This window comes from Corvus moneduloides, chromosome 4 (genome assembly GCF_009650955.1).
Source record: "Corvus moneduloides isolate bCorMon1 chromosome 4, bCorMon1.pri, whole genome shotgun sequence".
In the NCBI taxonomy this organism is placed as follows: Eukaryota; Metazoa; Chordata; class Aves; order Passeriformes; family Corvidae; genus Corvus; species Corvus moneduloides.
This window is the reverse complement of record NC_045479.1, coordinates 22,168,595-22,187,732: the sequence shown is the minus strand read 5'-3', so window position 1 is coordinate 22,187,732 and position 19,138 is coordinate 22,168,595. Positions and strand designations below refer to the sequence as shown.

General features: G+C 43.6%; 1 long non-coding RNA gene across 1 annotated transcript; it reads right to left on the bottom strand.

Moving 5' to 3' along the window:
- Positions 1-449: 449 nt before the first annotated feature.
- Positions 450-8,230, bottom strand: LOC116443097. The gene is made up of 3 exons (XR_004239749.1): positions 8,217-8,230; positions 2,187-2,191; positions 450-546 (listed from the first exon to the last, which is right to left on the bottom strand). It is a non-coding gene; the product is annotated as an uncharacterized LOC116443097 (long non-coding RNA).
- Between the last annotated feature and the right edge of the window lie 10,908 nt (positions 8,231-19,138).

The window sequence follows — 19,138 nt, the reverse complement described above, 5'->3', positions numbered from 1 at the left end:
ACAAGAAATAGTTCTCTCATGGCTTCAATGTCACAGCGAGACAGCCACCCAAGATGGTTCTCTGCTCACATGTGAAAGTCCCTTCCCTCGTCTTACAGCTTTCCTCACAACTATTTTTGAGGGTTCAGTCTTGAGCTAATGGGGTACGATTTTAAGGATGAGCTGTTCAGAAACAAAGGTTCTCTTCCCCTATCTCTGGGAGCATCTTCATCTCTAGGAACAGCGGACTTCTTCTTCCCTGGGAGCAAGAGTCTTCATCACTTTCATCTCTCTCTGTTCAAGCTTCTCACCAGATCACAGCTACTTCAACATTTGCTTATTTCAGCGCAGGTACTTTTGCTCACAATTGCAGTTTGAAGGCTCCACCCCTCATGCTTTCATGAAATTACAGTGGGTACTCTGATGTATCATAGTCCATCACCATAGCTTTACAACAGAATTTCAGCTTTGAGGTTTGAAGCATCTTCTCTTTCTCCTCTCTCGGGGTTTCAGCTCTTCCTTCTTCACTGACTTTGGTATCTTTATGCTGTTTTCTTCACGTGCCTTCTCTTTGACTAGGAGAGGATTGATGTCTGCAGGCTTAATCTGTTCTGGAGGAAACTTACAGCACTAAAAGGGTTAATCTCACCTGAGCCTTGCAGCTGGAATTCGCCTTTTGCTGTTGGACACATGATCTTTGCCGGGCAGTGGCCTCAGATGAATTTCGGCCGCACTGGGTGAGGGCCGACCTGGCAGAGCCGCACCGCTGAGCCGCCTGCACGGAGCAGGGCTGTGGGGGCCGCCCGCACGGAGCAGGGCCGCGGGTGGAACAGGGCTGCGGGTGGAGCAGGGCTGCGGGGCTCCGGGGTGGCTGTCTCCCGGCCGGCCCGGCCCGCACCGAGGGGGCTGCGCCGGGTGTCCAGCGAGCAGAAGCGGCTGAGATCTCAGCCAAGCCGTGCCGCAGCCGACCCGGCCGGGCCGCGCTGTGGGCTGCCCAGTTACTTGTCCAAAAGCTGGAAGGAAGAGAGAGATTTCCCGGGCTTTGTTCGTTCTTAAATGTGGATCACAGAGGCGTGTCAAGCTTCTTAAGTGGCTTAAAAAAGTTGCCAGTATTCAAACTAGCCAGTTGATTGGTTCTATTGTGTCTAGAGGAAGCTGTAAGCACCTCTTTGCAAAGAATCACTTCCGTGGCTGATGGAGCCTTCTTTAACTAAAAACCCAAACTATGCTAAACCATGACAACATGGAAGTGAACGAGGACAAAATCTCTTCTGCCAGCCTGCATGAAGCAGCAGCAGCCTTCCTGTGCAGTGGCTGCTTGCTCTGTACACGCCCGGCTGCAGCCTTTAATTAACTTCCCTGGCTGAGCAGTCGTTGCTAATGAAGCAGCTAATTCCGAGAGCAAGGGGCATGTTCCATCACTTAGTGCATTCCTGTGATTCCAGAATCCCATAATACCCCATTTTCCTCATCAGTTATCTCCTTTTGTATTTTTTATATTTATAATTCTACTTCTTTCCCACATGGGTGTCTGTGCTCTGGCTTCAATTACATTTCTGCAAAAACCTATCTGAGCAGGGTACATAGCTTCAGTTCAAGATTTACCAATATCTAATCTCAGGAGAAAAGTGCCATGAGAAGTACAAACCCCAAACTGGATTTATGTGCTCACTTGGAATTAACACAAGCCTCTGAATAAGATTTCTTTCCTTCCTCAGAATGAATTCTGTCCATAACTACTCTGACAAAAATAAAATGAACTAGATTTTTTTCTTGTTGTTGTTCACCATTTGCTATTGTCAAAACACCACTATTTTCGCCAGGGATCAAAGGTGGTCCATGCAACTGAAGGTTTAATATCTGATACAGCCTTTAGCTTGGTCTCCAAATAGATGTAAACCTCACCAATGTGGCATCCTGAATTTTTTTCCCACTGCTTTGTGGTTTTTTTAACTGCATCTTATTCTCAAGGCAGCTTGTCCTAGAAACTTCAGGAGAAGTTTGGCAGAAAGGTCTAGGAATCAATTTTGAGAGAAGGAAAATCTCAGAGGGAACACATCTTTTGGAAACTCAAAAACTTCAAAATAACACAAACTCCAGAAGATACTGAAACAGTGAGCAAGGGCTGAAGGAAGCCTATGGTTCCAACTGAAAAAACATAATTAAGGTGGTGTCTTTCACTCAAATTTTCTGTCAGGCAATCCCACCATCTCTGTTGCTGTTTATTGCACTCTGTTAATCATCGCCTCCCTCAGGCCACTCTACAAAGCTCCTCACTGTTACTGATAAGGTGGCAACACCCAGGTTTTGGGACAATGGGCAAAAAGGAGGATCTCAGCACTACTTCAGCGTCAGAGGCAAAACAGACAGCAGGGGCCAGGTTAGGAGAACTGATTCCGTAGCACCAAGTAGCAGGCGTTAGGTAGCCTCTTGGAAGCCACGTGGCTGTAAAACCTTCTGTAGGAACTTAATGAGCCATGGTCTGGAGAAAAACTTCTGCAGACCCCTCGCCCTTTCTCATCACTGTGCTCCCTTTCAGCTAGAGAAGAGAGCACGGAGAAAAAGCTTCTGCTGAGTGAAGAGAATAGAAAATGTCTGGGCCAGCAAGGAAAGGAAATGACAGAAGCTGCAGCTGGTTGTGGTGAACAAGCTGGATCCCAAGGTGAGAAAAGCAGGGAAGCCTGAGCTGGAGGAGGTCCACAGGCAGCAAGAAGAGAGGCAGTAATAGAGCTAGCTATTTGCTCAATTAATTATCATTTGTTTAATTTGTAATTTAGAAATGAAATTATTTTTTGTGATTCATTCAGAAGAAATTTCCCAAGGTGCCGAGAGCAGTTTCCTAAAATGAAAGATGATATTCTGTGATTAGCAAAATGATTATTGCATTCTGGGCTGAGGGGGCTGTTATGGCAAGGCACAGCTTAGCAGCACATCTCTCTAGTCTTAAACCTGTTAAGGAAGCTTCATGTCCCACCATCCAGGAGCCACTCTGGCAGACACACTCCACCGAACTGGGACTGAGGCCCCTTCACAGCTACATACCCCACACTCACACAGTCCCACCAGGTGTCCTTACTAGCTCCATCCCAGGCTGACCACAGCAGAGTCTGAGATGTCCAGATCCTTAAAATAATTAAATCTTGGTGCAATAACAAAGCGACAGCTCAAGTTGGTGCCTCCAAGGAGAGACCCTTGGGGCTGGGAGTCCTTGGCTCCTGCTGTGTCTCTGAATGTCCTGTCACCTGGGCTCAATGCTAGTATTATTGTGTTTGTTGTTGTCATTATTAAGAAAGGAGGAAGACTTAACTCAGGAGATTATAATAATCTTTTATCAAGAATTGAGGGAGACTTGAGGAAAACATGAACTTGCACAACAGTTAAAAAAGCCATACACTGATACTGGTCTTGGTTTAAAGATTAGTGATGTTAAAGAAATAAAAATAAAGGGCTAATAATGAAATGCAAAAAACCTTAAAATGTGTCGTCTTATTAACTATTACCAAAACAGTTTGTTTTACTTTTAATTCTGTATTGACTCTATTGATTTAGTCTTCTTTAAAACAGTAGTCTCTTCAAAGATACTTATGTACTTTACCCTTTTCTCATCAGAGGAACAACATACTGAAAGCAAATATCGACTCTGGTATATGGAAGTTAACATGCATACTGCAGGCTTGTGCTTTTGTCCTGTATGTTTTAATGGAGAGAGAGAAGTATTGCTGCTAAGCCAGAAACAGGAGATATTTTTAGCTGCTGAATATTAATAAATCAAGGAGTTCCCTATCTTTCATGAAAGCACAAAGAACATAGAAATATTGGGCTGTATTAAAAAGGAGGTATCTATTAAAAATAGCAGTTGGAATACAAAACACTAAGAGATCGAAGAAAATTTGAGTTCAGCTTTGTCTCACTTGCAGACCAGGGATGTTTGTGAGCAGGACTGCACACAGTCCTGTAGTGACAGAATAATATACTGAAAGTACGTATAGGATCCTGTAGTATTTCAAAGTCCCTGTAGATCAAAAAACAAGGCCATGATTATTATAAAAGAGAGAGGCCAGTCAATAACTTTCAGGAACAGATGGACATCCCTAGGCACAATTCTGAGTGCCCCAATTCTACCTGGGATAAAAAAATCATTTGGTGCCAGTAGTCCTGCACTCTGTGTATCAGAGCATCATTTACACCTGGACAGAAATCTTTTTTACTCTCATTTTAAGCAAATTTAGCACAGACCAGAAACTATGCAGGGAAAAGGGAACGACAAGCTGAGCACATTATTATTTATTATTAACATTATTACACTTCAAAGCTGCAATAAACTGAGAGATTTGGGTTCCACCTAGTTATGCACTGGACAAACACAGTCAAGAAGGCAGTATTTGTTCCCCATCCCCCCTTTTTTTCATTCCCCCTCAGTGGTCCTTCTGGGAAATACACAGAGTAATAACCAAAAGCCCTGTCTTTAACCTCTCTGAAGTCAGGATTATCTAATCTTACAATAGGCCACTAGTGCTTGGAAACCTGAAGCTCTGGATTTCACCAAATGAAGTGAGATAAAAGTGTCTGTGCATACATTACCCATAGCATGAGTAAAGCAACGTAAGGTTTGTGAAGGAATGTGTATCTATGTATCTACCTGTGCCTGTGATTTTGTAGCTCGAAGGGATGAGCACCACAGCTACTGCCACCCACTTGGAGCTACAGCTTCCAGTTTTACCAGTGCTGATACTTTTAATTCCCAAAAATGTTCTCAATCAATTCTCACACTAAAGGACCCAAATTTTGTTCTTCAAGGTAACTGTAGAAACCTTAAGAAAGAAACTTTTCAGAGATCAAACACACTATTTGTAGAAATGTCTCAGAGGAATGAAAGAAGAGCCGGGCTGGCTCTGAGTAGTGCTGAACCTGAGTGAACCTCCTTTTTCTGATCTGCCCAAGAGGGGCTGCACAGAATGAAGCAAACAGCCAGCACACTGTGATGCCCACATACATCCATGAATGTGTTGAGACTTCCTAAGGCAGAAGTCACACTCAGTTCATTGTCTTAAATAGCCATTAGTGCACCTGCACTACACAGAGGATGCACGGATTTATCATTGTCCGAATTCCACTTCTTCCACTAGGCAAAGTTTCCTCTCTTTCGTTGTACTTGCTGCCTCTTAAAACTTTTCTTAACACTCAAGATAAATGTGAGACAATAAAGCTCAGCTTTTACAGCACTTTTAATGCAAAATGGATCCTTAAGCAATTTGCTGAGTTAAATCACACAGTTACAGAATTAAATAATGTAAATTTAATTTTTGCAGCTTTAATGTATTACTCCTTGTTTTATTGCTACTGTCCAATTTGAGTAATTCTTTCCCTTCTTTTTAGTGCTATTATTTAATATTTATATAACAGTGCTGATCACAGGTCTCAATAAGACTGATCTGAATGTTGTACAGACTGAGTAGTCACATGTTATGCTTCTCAAGAGCAGATCCTGAAAGATGGGATGCCATCCAGAGGGACCTGGACAAGCTTGAGAAGTGGGCCCATGGGAATCTCATGAGGTTTAATAAGACCAAGTGCAAGGGGTTGCAGAGCAACCACTGGTATCAACACAGACTGGGGGATGAACAGACTCAGAGCAGCCCTATCCAGAAGGGCTTGGGGGTGCTGGTGGATGAGAGGCTGGACATGGCCTGGCAATGCGCACTCACAGCCCATAGAGCTACTTGAATCCTGGGCTGCATCAAAAGCAGTGTGGACAGCAGGGCAAGGGACGGGATTCTGCCCCTCTGCTCTGCTCTGCTGAGACCCCACCTGCAGTGCTGCATCCAGCTCTGGGGTCCCAGCACAGGAAGGACATGGACCTGTTGGAGCAAGTCCAGAGGAGGGCCAGAAAGATGATTAGTAGGAGGGAGCACCTCTCCTACAAGAAAAGGCTGAGAGAATTTGTTTTATTCAGCCTGGAGGAAAGAGGGCTTTGGGGCTACCTAATTGCTGCCTTCCAGTACCTGAAGGGATCCTACAAGAAAGATGGAGAGACTATTTACAAAACATGGCTTCCAAACTGAGAGAGAGTAGGTTTAGATTAGATATTAGGAAGAAATTCTTTACTGTGAGGGTGGTGAGGCACTGGACCAGGTTGCTGAGAGAAGTTGTGGGTGGTCCATCACTGGAAGTGTTCAAGGTCAGGTTGGATGAGGCTCTGAGCAACCTGGTCGAAGGAAAGGTGTCCCTGCCATGGAAGGGGGGTTGGAACTAGATGATCTTTAGTCCAATCCAATCCCTTCCAATCCAAGCTGTTCTATGATTCTGTGATTCTGTGATTCTGTGATTCTATGTTTCTATGATTCTATGATTCTATGATTCTATGAACCTTCAGAATTAAATTTTGCTTTCACTGGTATCAGTGGTATAACTTAATTGGTTTTGTGGAAGCCCTTAGAGAGACCTCCTCCAATTATGGGCACCAGATGATTCAGTCATCTCTAGTCTGATTGCAGGTGAGACACTTGTGGTTTTAAAGGTCCAAAGATGAATTTCTGGATGTTGTATCTACAGTTACAGCAATTCTTGGTTCATGCTCAAGGCACAAACACAGCACTGAGATCTTTCACATGCACTATGCCAGCATGCAGCAATGCAGTTAGCTCCAGCTGCTCTGTCTCCTGAGGAGAACTCAGACAACCAGCTGTGGCAGTCAGCAACCCAAGTTTAGCATGTAACTTTCAGTCGTGGTGAGAACTCTTGATTCCTTTGTTCTGCTGTTTGCATGTTTTCCCTGATTGGTTAATGTTTTTCCCTGCTTGCTTTATGTATGAAGTTATGTATATTCATTTCCCAAGTTTAATATGTATCAGTTCTAGAAAGTTCTTTGTTCCTCAATGCCCCATTGGTTCCTTCCCTAAATCCCTCCTTTGTGTTATTTCCATTGGTTCCCTTACGCTCAACGCTGCCTCCTGTCAAGTATCGCATTTGCTGTATCCCTTATCCCCGCCTTTCCTATCCCCACTATAAAATCCCTGGACCTTTGTCAGATCCTCAGCTCTCCATCTCTTCCCCCCATTGTCTCACTTCAATAAACCTTCTGCGCAGAAATTACATGGAGAGTCCCCCCTCTCTCTCCCTTCTTTGCCTCTGCCTGCGTGCCTTCACACCCTGTTTAGGGATGGCCCCCTCGGGTGAGGAGCGCACCCTCATCTGCCTGCAATTCTGTGTGTGTCTGTGCCTGCCACAGTGCAGTTGGGTTGCGGCTAGACCTCCGGGCTCTCTTTGAGCTAGCACGCAAAAAACCTGACACCCGCAAGCAGAAGTCTGGTGAAAACTTGGCTAAGGAGACAGACATGAACTCTTTGAACATCTGGTCAGGGTGATGTGTGAAAAACAATATTCAAAACTGCAGTCTCATTGCCTGCTGAGCCCTGGCAGAGAACTGTCAGGAGACAAATAATGAACGTTGAAAGGCCTAGCCTCTGCCTAGTCAAGTGGCCAGAGGCGGAGAGAAATGTGGAGGTCTTCTTTCCAAGGGATTGGGCACCAGCGTGTGGTGGAGAGGAGTGACTTGCTCTGCTTCAGACATGAGACTTGCTGGGGCCACAGGCGCATGCACAAGCATCAGTGCTTGAATCAAGCCCATGCTTTAATTCCATGACTATTTCTAGAGTGATAACTTTTGGCTCCCTGCAGTTTGCTAGCAGGACTAAAAATTGCTTCAAGTGTACTGACCTTTCTATTCTGAGACAGCTTTCACAAGTCCCTTAGAAACAGCAGTGAGCCCCAGGGGACCACAGCCTGCAGGCTGCAAACCGATGTCCTAAATACTCCAACGGCTATTCTGAAGTGCCAACTTCCCCGAGGATGCAGAAAACCAGACCTTAGCACAGCCTTTCTGGAGAGGCAGACCCAGAGAGAAAAGAAATATTTTGGCTGGCTCCAGTGAAGTAATCTTTCATGGGCAGTTGTCTGCAGTCAGGAGACAATATACTGAGCAGCAGATCTGATTCCTTACAGTAGAAGCTCCTCTCTATTTCTTATCACATGCTGAGTAGCAGTCAAGTTCCACGCCCTGTGGCCTTTCACAGACCTTATCTACATCTTATTCCTCATGTCCTTCAAGAAAATCTGGCCAGAAGTTTTTCATCAGAAGATTGGTTGTTTTCCCCTTTTGCCAGTTAATGAACAAGGAGTGTGCCAGGAGACTGTACTGACTTTCTAACAGTCTGAGGAAAAACAGGTTTCCTGTCAACTTCCTTTTCTTCTGGGCACCCACCCATGAAACACTGCAGATTCAAGCATCTGCTGTCCCTGGGAATTTTGAAGGGAAAGTGCTCAGACCAGGCCGAGCTCTCCAGAGATGGCACCTCAAAACTCTGACATTCAAGTGACCTAGGAAGCACTATGGATTTTACCAAGGAAAACTGTGATATGGTAACACTTTGTGAGTCTCACAGTAGTCGTGGGGCTTTAACTCAGTGGATTGCTCTGTCCTGATAATCTTCCTCGCATGATCTTCATGTAACATCTTATCATCCCTGTGGCACAACTGCACTCATTTTTTTGTTCTTCCGCAGCTTGTTCCCCTTTTCATTGAAAGGAATATCCCCTTCTCTTCACCATTGTCCTGCCCAGGCAGCATTTCACTGAAGCCCTCTCGATGACTATTCTGTTCTTCTCCCTGGACATTTTTTTCCAGAAGATGTGTGCCAGAATAACGTTTTCAAAAAGCTCATTTCCCCACCAAGATGCTGTGGAAAATCAGAGAGCAGAATGAAAGTGCATTTTCCCATGAGAACTCTTGCCTCTACTGCTCTCTGCAGATCCCCTGTTGCTGTCTGTGGCATTTCCCTGGAGGCTGCCGTCTGAATGACAAACAAGTGAAGGGACAAGACTCATTTAAAAAGAACAAAAGCTCCCAGAAAACCCTGAAGGGCCTTTCCACTGCTGCAGAGAAGTACCCTCCAGTAGTCAAAAGGAAACCTCTGAATGTCCAAACAGAAGTGCCCTCTGAGCCTTTCAAACCAAGCAAGGCTTCCCTTAGATTTAAGGCTCCCTGGAACTTTGCTTGGTTTGGTGCAAACCTGAGGGCTCTTTGTGCTCCAGCCATCAGACAACAGTTTAGAGGCACGTGGCCATGAGCGGCGTCCCTTTCCTAGTGAGGGAAATACAGGGAGAGTCCTTTCCCTGGGCATTTGAAGCAGCTTTGTCCAAGGGAGCCTTTTTCAGCTGACTTTGCTCCAGGTCCAAACTAAATGCAGCACTTAAACAGGGTACCAGAACATTATGTGTATCTTGGAAGCCCTAAAGAATGCAGGAGAACAACAGCACTCATTCATTTTCGACAATCATGGCTATGGTAGACATGGATGTGATTGGTTTTACAGGGAGCCATACTTGTTGGCTTTGAGGCCAAGCTGAGTTACTGATATTGAAATCACACTCTGAAATTAAAGTTCTGTATATTTGTTAGTTTTTTCTAATGTGGATCCATACCTGATATTTCAGACTCCAGCAAGCAAATGAAAGAAATTGGGGAGAGAGTGTCCTGAACTGGCCCTCTGCCTTCCTAGAGCACACCTTTGTTTCAAGCTTCTCAGGAGACCAGAAGAGACTCAGACGAGCTGTTTCTAGTAGCTAGTGGCGTTGTTGCTCTGACTGTTAAGTCAAGCAATGTCTTTGTATCTAATTTCCTCTCCATTATAAACTAATACCATTATAAACCAATATCATGGTTCCTTCTGCCACATTTTCAGGCACATAAAGTATCTGGTATACAGGAAATAAAGACATAATATCATCTCTGACTTGGTTACCTTCCTGCCTTAATACTTTAATAGATGCCTAATGTAGCTTTTGTGATTGAAAAGAGTTCATTAGTTTACAAATTAGCAGCCTGAAGTGAATTTTGCAACCACTAAGTGACTTTTCATTTCTAGCAAGACATCTGTTTGGATTTTTGTTTTTATAAGATTAGTGTGTATGAAATATAAGTGACACGAATGACTCAGACACATAGAATTTTGAGACATTCATGATCATTTCTTCCTCTTATAGTCTGTTCTTCCACCCATACTTCCCACTTCAAAACTTAAAATCTGCCACACCATTTTCCCTTCAGCCAGAGGAAAATGTCTTTTCCTCCAGGAAATCAGTTGGGCTTGGAAGAACAAAACAATGGTGACAATACACACTTTACTTTGGGAGATGCTCAGCAGATCTTAGAGTCTGTATAATTGCCACGAGCCTTAAGTGACTTGTGAGACTAAAAGATGGGTGATTCCAGCCTCCTCGGGTGTGAAAAGATACCCTAGATACCCTAAAAACCGAATTCCCAGGAGAAACTTAAAGGAAGTAGATTCATTAAAAAAATAAAATAAAATGTAATGAGACAAATCTATGCATTTGCCTGGGATTATAGACACCAGTTTGATGTCTCTGACAGCCCATCTTCAGCTTCTGTTCATGTCCTGAGAGTTTAGTTAGAGTTACGAGCTCCATTCCTATCCACATGAGAAACTTTCAGGTAAGTTAAAAAGTACAGAAAAGCACTCTCTTATAAGAAATAGAAAAGTTTCACTGAACTTCAGCAATTTGGTCCCAATGCCCTCTGGGTAATTTATTTTCTTTTTTTCTAGGTAATAAAATGAAACAAATCAGGCAGAAGAACAATCCAAGAGCAAAGGATTAAGAGCAAAAGGTACACTGCTTAGTTAAGTGTGTTCTCAGACCAGAACTGCTGCAGTGCCATCCCACATCAGCAGTTTGCTGGAACAAAGCCGGGGGGACCATGAACCCCCAGTACATCAGGGGGTCAGATTGTCATTCACACAGCTTCTGCAGCACAGCTGGCTTCTTCTGGTGGCTTGAATCACATCAAATACAAACCTCCCTCCCCAGCTTGAGAGAAACCACAGGCAACAGTGTCTCTGTGGCAGGGGAATATGAGCCTCCCCTCGGAAGTTCGTGCTATGAATTTCCAGTTCCATGGAATGAGCTTTGGCAGTCCTGGGAAACAAAAGAGACAAAAGAGACCATTTGGGATACCTAGAGATTAATCTCACTGTTAGCCATCTGAAAAGGCATCCAGTACAGGTCTCAATCATTCTGTAGTCAGCAGACTGACCACTACCTCCCACTACTTAAGGCCATATCCTTCCCTGTGCTCTCCACAGCTGGTGCAGCCAGGGGTGAACTGTATTCAGAAAGCTGAAGCACTGTAATGTACCATCAGAGGGAACTGGGTAACTTCATGAAACAGAAATATGAATAGATGGAGGAACCATGGAGAAACAGATCTGAATTCTTTCTGTGGTCAAAATACATATGAACATGCTGCAGTCATAAGGGTGCCAGAAAAAAATACTGTAGAAATCCACAGTGAAGTTTGGCTTTACTTTTGGTCTTCATAAATATGTTGATGTTACTGAAAGCAGAATGTTAGGCAACATGTTAGCTAAAATTATAAAAGCTATAGTGGGTACTTAATTTTTAATGAAACCACTGCCTCTGAAGAAAGTTCCAAAGTGATAAGAAGTCTCAGAATCATACAAAAGGATTATTCCCCTTTTAAACACTTAGAGAACCTGCCCCAAAATTTGCTGGAGTGTGCCTGAGTGTGACTTTGTAGTTCTGCATGCCTCAGGGATTTTACAGGCAGGAAACGAAAGGTGACATGACTTCAATTGAGTAACAGTTCCCTGAAAATTCACAGTTTATTAATCCTTCTCGCGTCAAGATTAGCAAAAGGGACGTTGGGTTTTCGTTTGTTCTTTCCATTCAAAAGTCAAAGTGTAGGTCTGTACTAGCAACTAAGAAGAAAATTAACTCTATTCCAGCTGAAAGCAGAACAGACAAGACCTCAGTCAGGTGTCACTCTGTGGTAGGTATTTCTGTGGGTAGTCCCTGAGTTTGACAGAGTTAGTCGCTAGAAGAATACCAGGGAAAGTACAAATACAGCTGCCTGTATTAGAGGCTCCCTGATAACCACTTCTAGGCACTGTCACAAGCAGCACATATACTAAACCATCTTGTCCCAATAGGTACAGCCATGTTTAGGTGTAGATACATCCAGCATTTAGTGCATGCATACTCTTGCTGCATGTTTACTGCAAAAAGTCAAATAAAAATCCTTTCTGGCCTGGCTACATCATTTTCTCCTAGGAAATCTTCAAGCCTTGGGTGCAGCACCTCATTAATATGGCTCTATGACTCTCTAATCAGGCCTGCTTTGTTCTCAGACAAACTAAAGGGAACACACATGTGACTACACACGTTGTTACAGGTAATAATCAACATTAACATTCCTAGGTTTCTTTTACCTAGAAATATTGTTCAAAGCAGAATATGACAACTTAAGTAAGTATGACATATATATTAGGAAGCACTTTCTCACAGTAAAACAGCAAGGAATGTGCTAGTGAGTGGTGGGAAGATACTGCCTTTTGAGGCTAGGTGATGATCAGCACTGGGCATTTTGAAAGCAAAGTAGGTATCATCCATCAAAAACTGCTTCAATCCTAAGGGCAAGATGACTTTTAGAGGCCCCTCCTAAGCTTCTGGACATGTTATAAATTGTTATTTTATAAGTTATATAATTATTATAAAGACTGTTGTCTATTCAGGCTCTGTTACAGCGGGGATTACTGTAACACGCATATATCAAACCAGGAGTCCCATGGAAAAGAAGTATATATGGACAGATTCTTGGTAGATGTTTCAGAGATCTTTATTTCTCCAGCCGCATGGCCGGGCTCTGCTCAGGAACTACCCCAGTCATGCGACCCGAGGGTCCTTTGCCCACGCAGGGGAACACAAACCAACCAATGGGGAACGAGGCTGACCAGGGCCAGGGAAACCCCGTGTCTCCCCCTCAGGGCCCCTCTCCCAGGGCTCCATGGCAGGGGGGAGACCCCAACAAGGCTCTACTTGTAATTTTCAGTAACATCTGGGATGCATTGGAATGCAACAATAAGGGACTACCTAGTGGTTTTGGAGCTAGCACCAAACTGATACTGGAAGTATCCTGAAAAACAGGGATGCAATGCTAAAGGTGCTGAAAAGCTTAAGAGGTGGTATGAAATCAGTAAGTGCAAATCAGGAAAGGCACAGCAAAGGAATGCTAAGGGATGGCAAAACAAAACCAGGAGTAACCAGGTAGGCAACAGGACAGCAAGGAAATATTTGATCGATTCCATCCCCCTTAGCAGGTGCTTATTGTTGTATGAGGAACCATTGTGGAGCCTTCCAGCTGTGTTCCATCCAGGGAGCAGCAGCTGTATTTTATCCTATAATTTCTGTACCATTATAACTTCTGTTAGGATGTGAACATAACTTCTCAGTTTCCTCTAATTTTACCCCCAGCCATCTTTCCACAGTAGAGCTGATGTAGTCAGAGATGGGGAGATGAGCTGGTGTAGTCAGAGATGGGGAGATGCATAAATCTTCCAGCATGCAGAAAGCTGTTAAAAAGGTGATACAAGAGAAGGATACCTGAGAGAATTATCAGAGAGTGAAGGGTGAAAATTGGTTTTCCTTTATACTTGCACACCTGTTTAGTTGCTGGGTTCCTGCCATGGGAGCTGTGTATTCTTTTCTCCCTAGAACCTTTCTTATGTTCTCACAGTGCAATAAAGCATCTTAATATGCTGCAAATGTGATGAGAAGGGGCTCTAAAATTCCACTTAGGAAGCTTAATTATCAAGCAGAACCCTGGAAATATTGAACCTATCTTTTCTCTGTGATGCTTATTCCCTGGCATCTCTGAAGGGATGTGAGGAACAGATGGTGGCAGTCAGGAAGAGGCAGCTTTGTGGTATCCCGAGCTAACCACCCCCACACTACAAAGATGACAGAAAAAGAAGAGGGGCTCAACCTCTCATCCTGCCTCAAATGAGTTGTCGTCTCCCCTCAGTCCTCAGTGGTGGGATAAACTGACCTGCCAGGGTGCAGCTGTGGAGAGCTCTCTTGTTAAATGGCACTTACCAAAGTGGGGCAGCTATTTATAAGGGGGTGTCTGAGTACTATGGTCAATACACAAAAATGGTGGCACTTTCCAAGAACTGCCTGTTGCTCAGGAAGCTCATGAAGTGCAGGCTGCCCTGCTCTTCCTCCTCGAGGCATATCAGGCATACCTCAAAGCATCATTTGTTGTGAGCAAACACCTAACTTTTGTGTGACTTAGACACAACCTCTCAGGATGCACTTTTCCTCCCTCTGTTCCATCCTCCGTCTATTCTCCTCTGCTGATTATTTCCCCATGCAAACCTGTTGGTTCCTACAATGCCTTTTCACGCAAACAAGCCAGGAAGGACCTTCACTGAGAAACTAGTAACTCTAAGACAGAGGGAGTTTGTACTTTCCTATGAATTCACACACAACATAGCTGTTTTTTCTAAGTAAGTATATTTTAGAAGCACATTTAGGTAAAAATAATGCTGTATGGGCTGAGAGCAGTAAAAAGATAATGCATGATTTCCACTTATGTTGTACTTAGCATCTTGTACCAAAATAGTTTAGCCTGTCTTCTGCCCAGAAGTGTGACTTCTGGGGTCAGAACAGATAAAGCAGGAGAAATATGCAAAGTAATCTTTCCTAACCTCTCTTTACTTATCCCAGTGGCCAAACACAGCTCTGAAATTAGCAAAGGAATTCCTCTTTCCTCAGAGATTTAGTTATTGCCTCCCCCTTGTGACTTCCTTAGTGACATGCCTCTGTCAAAACACCTAATCTGTTGCTAGTGTTCAGCTGCCCATGTAGAAGATGTACTGGACAGATGACACTGGACAGTGTCAGCTCCACACCATGTCTGATCTCATGCTTGAACACGGCCTGTCAGGCACAAGGCAGAGCTCCTGGCTTTTACACAGACTTTTTTGCAGAGTTCAACAGTAATAAAAACTCTTTGTAACTTAGTGAATGAATATATCAAAGTTTTGGAGATGGGGTAGGGCTCAAAAGTGACAAAAGTCAAAGGGGCAAATTTTTCTGCTTGAAAAGCCAGGATTTTTGTCTAAGAGCTGGCAAAGACCTTGCACCAACAAGATGTGCTTATATGACTGTTATTTGATGGCACTTTAGGAAGACTTCAGAAACCTTATTAGATAGACAGGAAAAAGAAACAAGAAATACAGAGGGAAGCAATATTGACAGCAGTAAACAGAAAACAGAAATTAATACCATTACTTTAAATCTGTGGTGTTTCCATAGAGGGACTGTGTGGCTCAGGCATGAGCTAGCTAGCTGCAGAGCCTTTACCACCATTCCTGGTCAGCCTGGTAGCTCTCAGAATCTGCTAAAGTTGGGTGGATGCAATGGGATACAGAAGACAATTCAGGTGATCCATCTCAAAAGCTCACATTAGACTGGGGGTCTCACATGTGATGCATTTGTGCAATGGAAGCTGTGTCTGAAATTTTGGACTTACCTAGGAGCTCAGAAGATCTCCTGATAGATACCCCAGCCATGGACTGACTCCACTCCTGCCCATCCTCCTGGTTTCTATGAGAAGGAAGCCCAGACACAGGAGCTACAAAGAGCTATGGTATGGTACGGTCTGGTCAGGTCCCCAAAGAAAACAGCAGGGATATGACAGCCATGGGCCTTGAATCACTTTCCTACTCTGTTCTGATGCCATCTCAGGCACTAAGGTTGATCCCTACATCCTGACAGTACTTCTGCTAATCATTTGATGAAGTCTGAGGCGCTCCCTGACCTTCCTGATCAGTTTCCTGTACCAAAATATATCACTTTAAAGGCATTGAAATCTTAATTAACCTGTTTTTAGTTTATTTCTTTTAAATACATGGTAGGAATATAAATATTATAATTGGCAGGTTTTATGACTTGTGGACATACCTCCAGCAGTCCCCTTACCTGCTTGGTGAGGATGGTGAGCAAGACCTATGTTATACATTCCTCTAATTTCTAGAGAAGGACCACACTACATCCCAGACAGAGTGGATGTGTTTCCTCCTCTTCCAGCCAAATGACTGTCTCCCAGAGTTGCTGGGAAAGGGAATAACTGACAGACAACCTATGAAGTACCTGCTTTGTGTGTCTGTGTAGATGCTCCAGGAACCGGATCACCGAGACAGAGCACTGAACCCAGACTAACATGTACCAAACACCCTACAGCAGAGTTTAGCAATGTGGGTCCAGGCTGGAACTAATGCAGTTCCTACATAACCACCCATGTGTTTCTACACCATGTTTAAACTCTGTGCTGTCATACAGCAGCACCTGGGGCTGTTTTTTAGCAAGCCCAAGCACACTGAGCAATAGTAGCACAAACCAACCCCTGTGTGTCTCCTTCCTCTGATGCAACTGGAGTCCAGGATAGCAAGAGAAGGGAAAATGGGTCTTTCCTTCAGCTCTCCTCAGCAGGGATAAGCCATTGAAGCCCTCTCTCCTGCTCAACATTTGCAGCACACAGCCCACTTGCTGTGAGCATGTCTCTCTCTTGTGGGGAGGGAGAGTGAGGACCAGGATCCCAACATGTACTCAGCTGCAGTCCTGAAGAAATCCTCACTCTTCCATCTCTAAAAGAATACCGCATGTATAATGAGGAGTATTTTAATATGCCATTTTAAGGGCATTAAAATCTTAATTCATCTTCCTCTTAAGACCATGGCAGAAAGATGAATATTGTAACTGGCAGGTTTTATAGCTGGCAGACACATCATCAGCAGATGATCTCCCAGCTAAGACTGAAGTTTTAGGCAGTTAAACTGGCTTGACTCTACATGGGTAACTCAGCACACAGCAGTTGGCATCCAGCCCGAGGGTACAAAGCACCCTGTCACTGGAACTGCTGCTTTCAGGAAGATGAAAGCATGGAGCAGCACAGGACTGAACACAGGAATAACATGTTGTTGTGAGAATGAATATGTATATATAGGTACTGGAAATGGTAAGCATCTTTCTTCTATTCCCAAGGCTTCCAAGAACTGATTTTACTGATTCTCTTGCTCTCCCACCCATTGAATTGATCACATAAACACTCTGTATGTGTTGGCTGCCACAGCTGAGGAACACCCAGGGTTGTCTCTTCTCAAAGCTGGGAGGCTGTCCCAAAAACCTCCCACCCCTTCGTAGCCTGAAGGGGCCTGGGAGGCTTCTCCCCAGCCTGATCAGAGTGTGTTGGGGCCAAATCCACATGTGACACAGGGTCAAAACAAGTCTTCAGGTCTGAGTCTGGTGGCACTGGGCTGCTCCTGGTGGCAGGGTTACTTGCTTCAGGGCATGTCTGGGTATCTCTGCTTCCTGTGCATCATGACAAGTATGGTTACCTCAGGATGGATGGCTTAGTTCTTCATGTGGCTGTAGCTGTGTTTGTAGTCACCTGTATGTCAAAGGCTGGCATGTGGTGGCCATTAGCACTTCCCAAAAATACAGTAACACCTTCTGCTTTTTAAACAGCACTTTTCTGACACAGATTAAATGTGTTTGTGACAGGGTGAAAACTGTCAGTCCTTTGCCAGGCAGACAGTGTTACCTTTGCTGCACAGAGAAGCAAGAGCAAAGGGAAATGAAAAGTCAGGTCTTCAGAGGCATTAGGTTGTCTAAAGTGCGCTTAAGCACCATCTCTCATTCACTGCAGTTGGAGATAGGTGTGAAAATCCCAATGACTATTGATTACACTTAGACGTCTTGGCACCCTTGAAAGTCTGGCTCTTGACTTCCAGGTAACTTTATTATTCACACATAAGTGGCAACTCCAGACACAAAACAGGGGTGAGAGAATGCCTGGCTCTCTGCTTCAGCCTCTGCAGCACTCTCTCCTTACATATAGGGATGGCAATTCCCCCCAGCAATGGTGCTCTTTAGGCCTGGTGTCCTGCCTCAGGTTCACCTTGAGGAAATTATGTTTTGGATAGTCAGAATACCCTCCCTCTTCTTTAACAAATGGATGCAGTATTGTTATGTTGTTATTACATACTGATTTATAAAGCACCTTTCACGTACATCACAGTGTTGTGTGATCTAATTACAAAACACCTGACATGGAATAAGAAGTATCCAGGCAGGAAAATTGCTTGAAGCCTGACCTTTAATGCACTAGAAGAACCAGAGGTTTGGATTTAATGGGAGGCTCAAGATGAAGAAATCCATCAATCCTGAGTGTTTATAGGACCAAGAGCCTACCTACTATCAAAACTGTACAATTAGGAAGTGGCCAGGTGGAAGAATTATGAATAAAATGGAAAAGGTTTCCTTAATCACTGCCTTCTTCATACATCAAAGCCCATGGAAATCTAGAGAAGCTGTGCTCTTGACTTTGCTGGCCCTCTGATGTCCCCAGACTGAATAATACGGGTTGCTGGTACCAAAGTCCTGCTGTGTCACATCCCAAATTCAGTGTGTGTGTGTGTGATGACTGCTACCCGTATATCTTTGCAACCAGTTTGAAGAAAAATACAAAATACAATTAAAGTTTTTTTTTTTTTTTAAATTCTGCCTTGATTTTTATTTCTGTCTTAATCGGAAGGTTGCAATTCACTTTCCTGAAATCATCTGCTCAATATTTATAATTAAAACTCATTTAAATAATTTGGTCACTTTCATGAGCTAATTATAGTGACTTAGGATTGAGAAGGTACTTTTATCTTAAGCCTTTATTTGCAGATGCTTGAAACTTTAGAAAATAAAATCCTTTTGGCTTAAAGCTTATGTTTGCAGAGATCAAAGCTGACCTGGGTGTGGAAAACAATCGTGTATGATCTGCCTCTTTTCAAAAAAATATGAAATGGTAATTTTTCTCCTGCTCCTTTCTTTATTACCTTCACAATTACTGAAACTGTATCACATTATTTCTCCTAGTATTTAGGGAAGACATCTCAGAAGACTGAAGAGATAAGGAGGAACCTATGTCTTCAGTAGTAAATGTGCTGTGCTTTTTTGTCTTTTTAATACAAATATTTTTTTCTTAGAGCTTGAGGCATTTGAACAATAACAAACCTATAAGAGAACAAAAAGAAAATTTTATGCAGGATGACTGGAAGGGTTCCCTTCTTCATCCCCACAAAAGTTTGATTGTTTTTGTCTTGAACCAATGACTCTTAATCCTGTGCACTTCTTTGTCGTTATTGATTTTAGCAAACCTTAGGTCCTATGTAATGAATAAACTGCTTAACCTGAATTCTGTGTCAATAGAAAGAGGTTAAATCACCTGTCT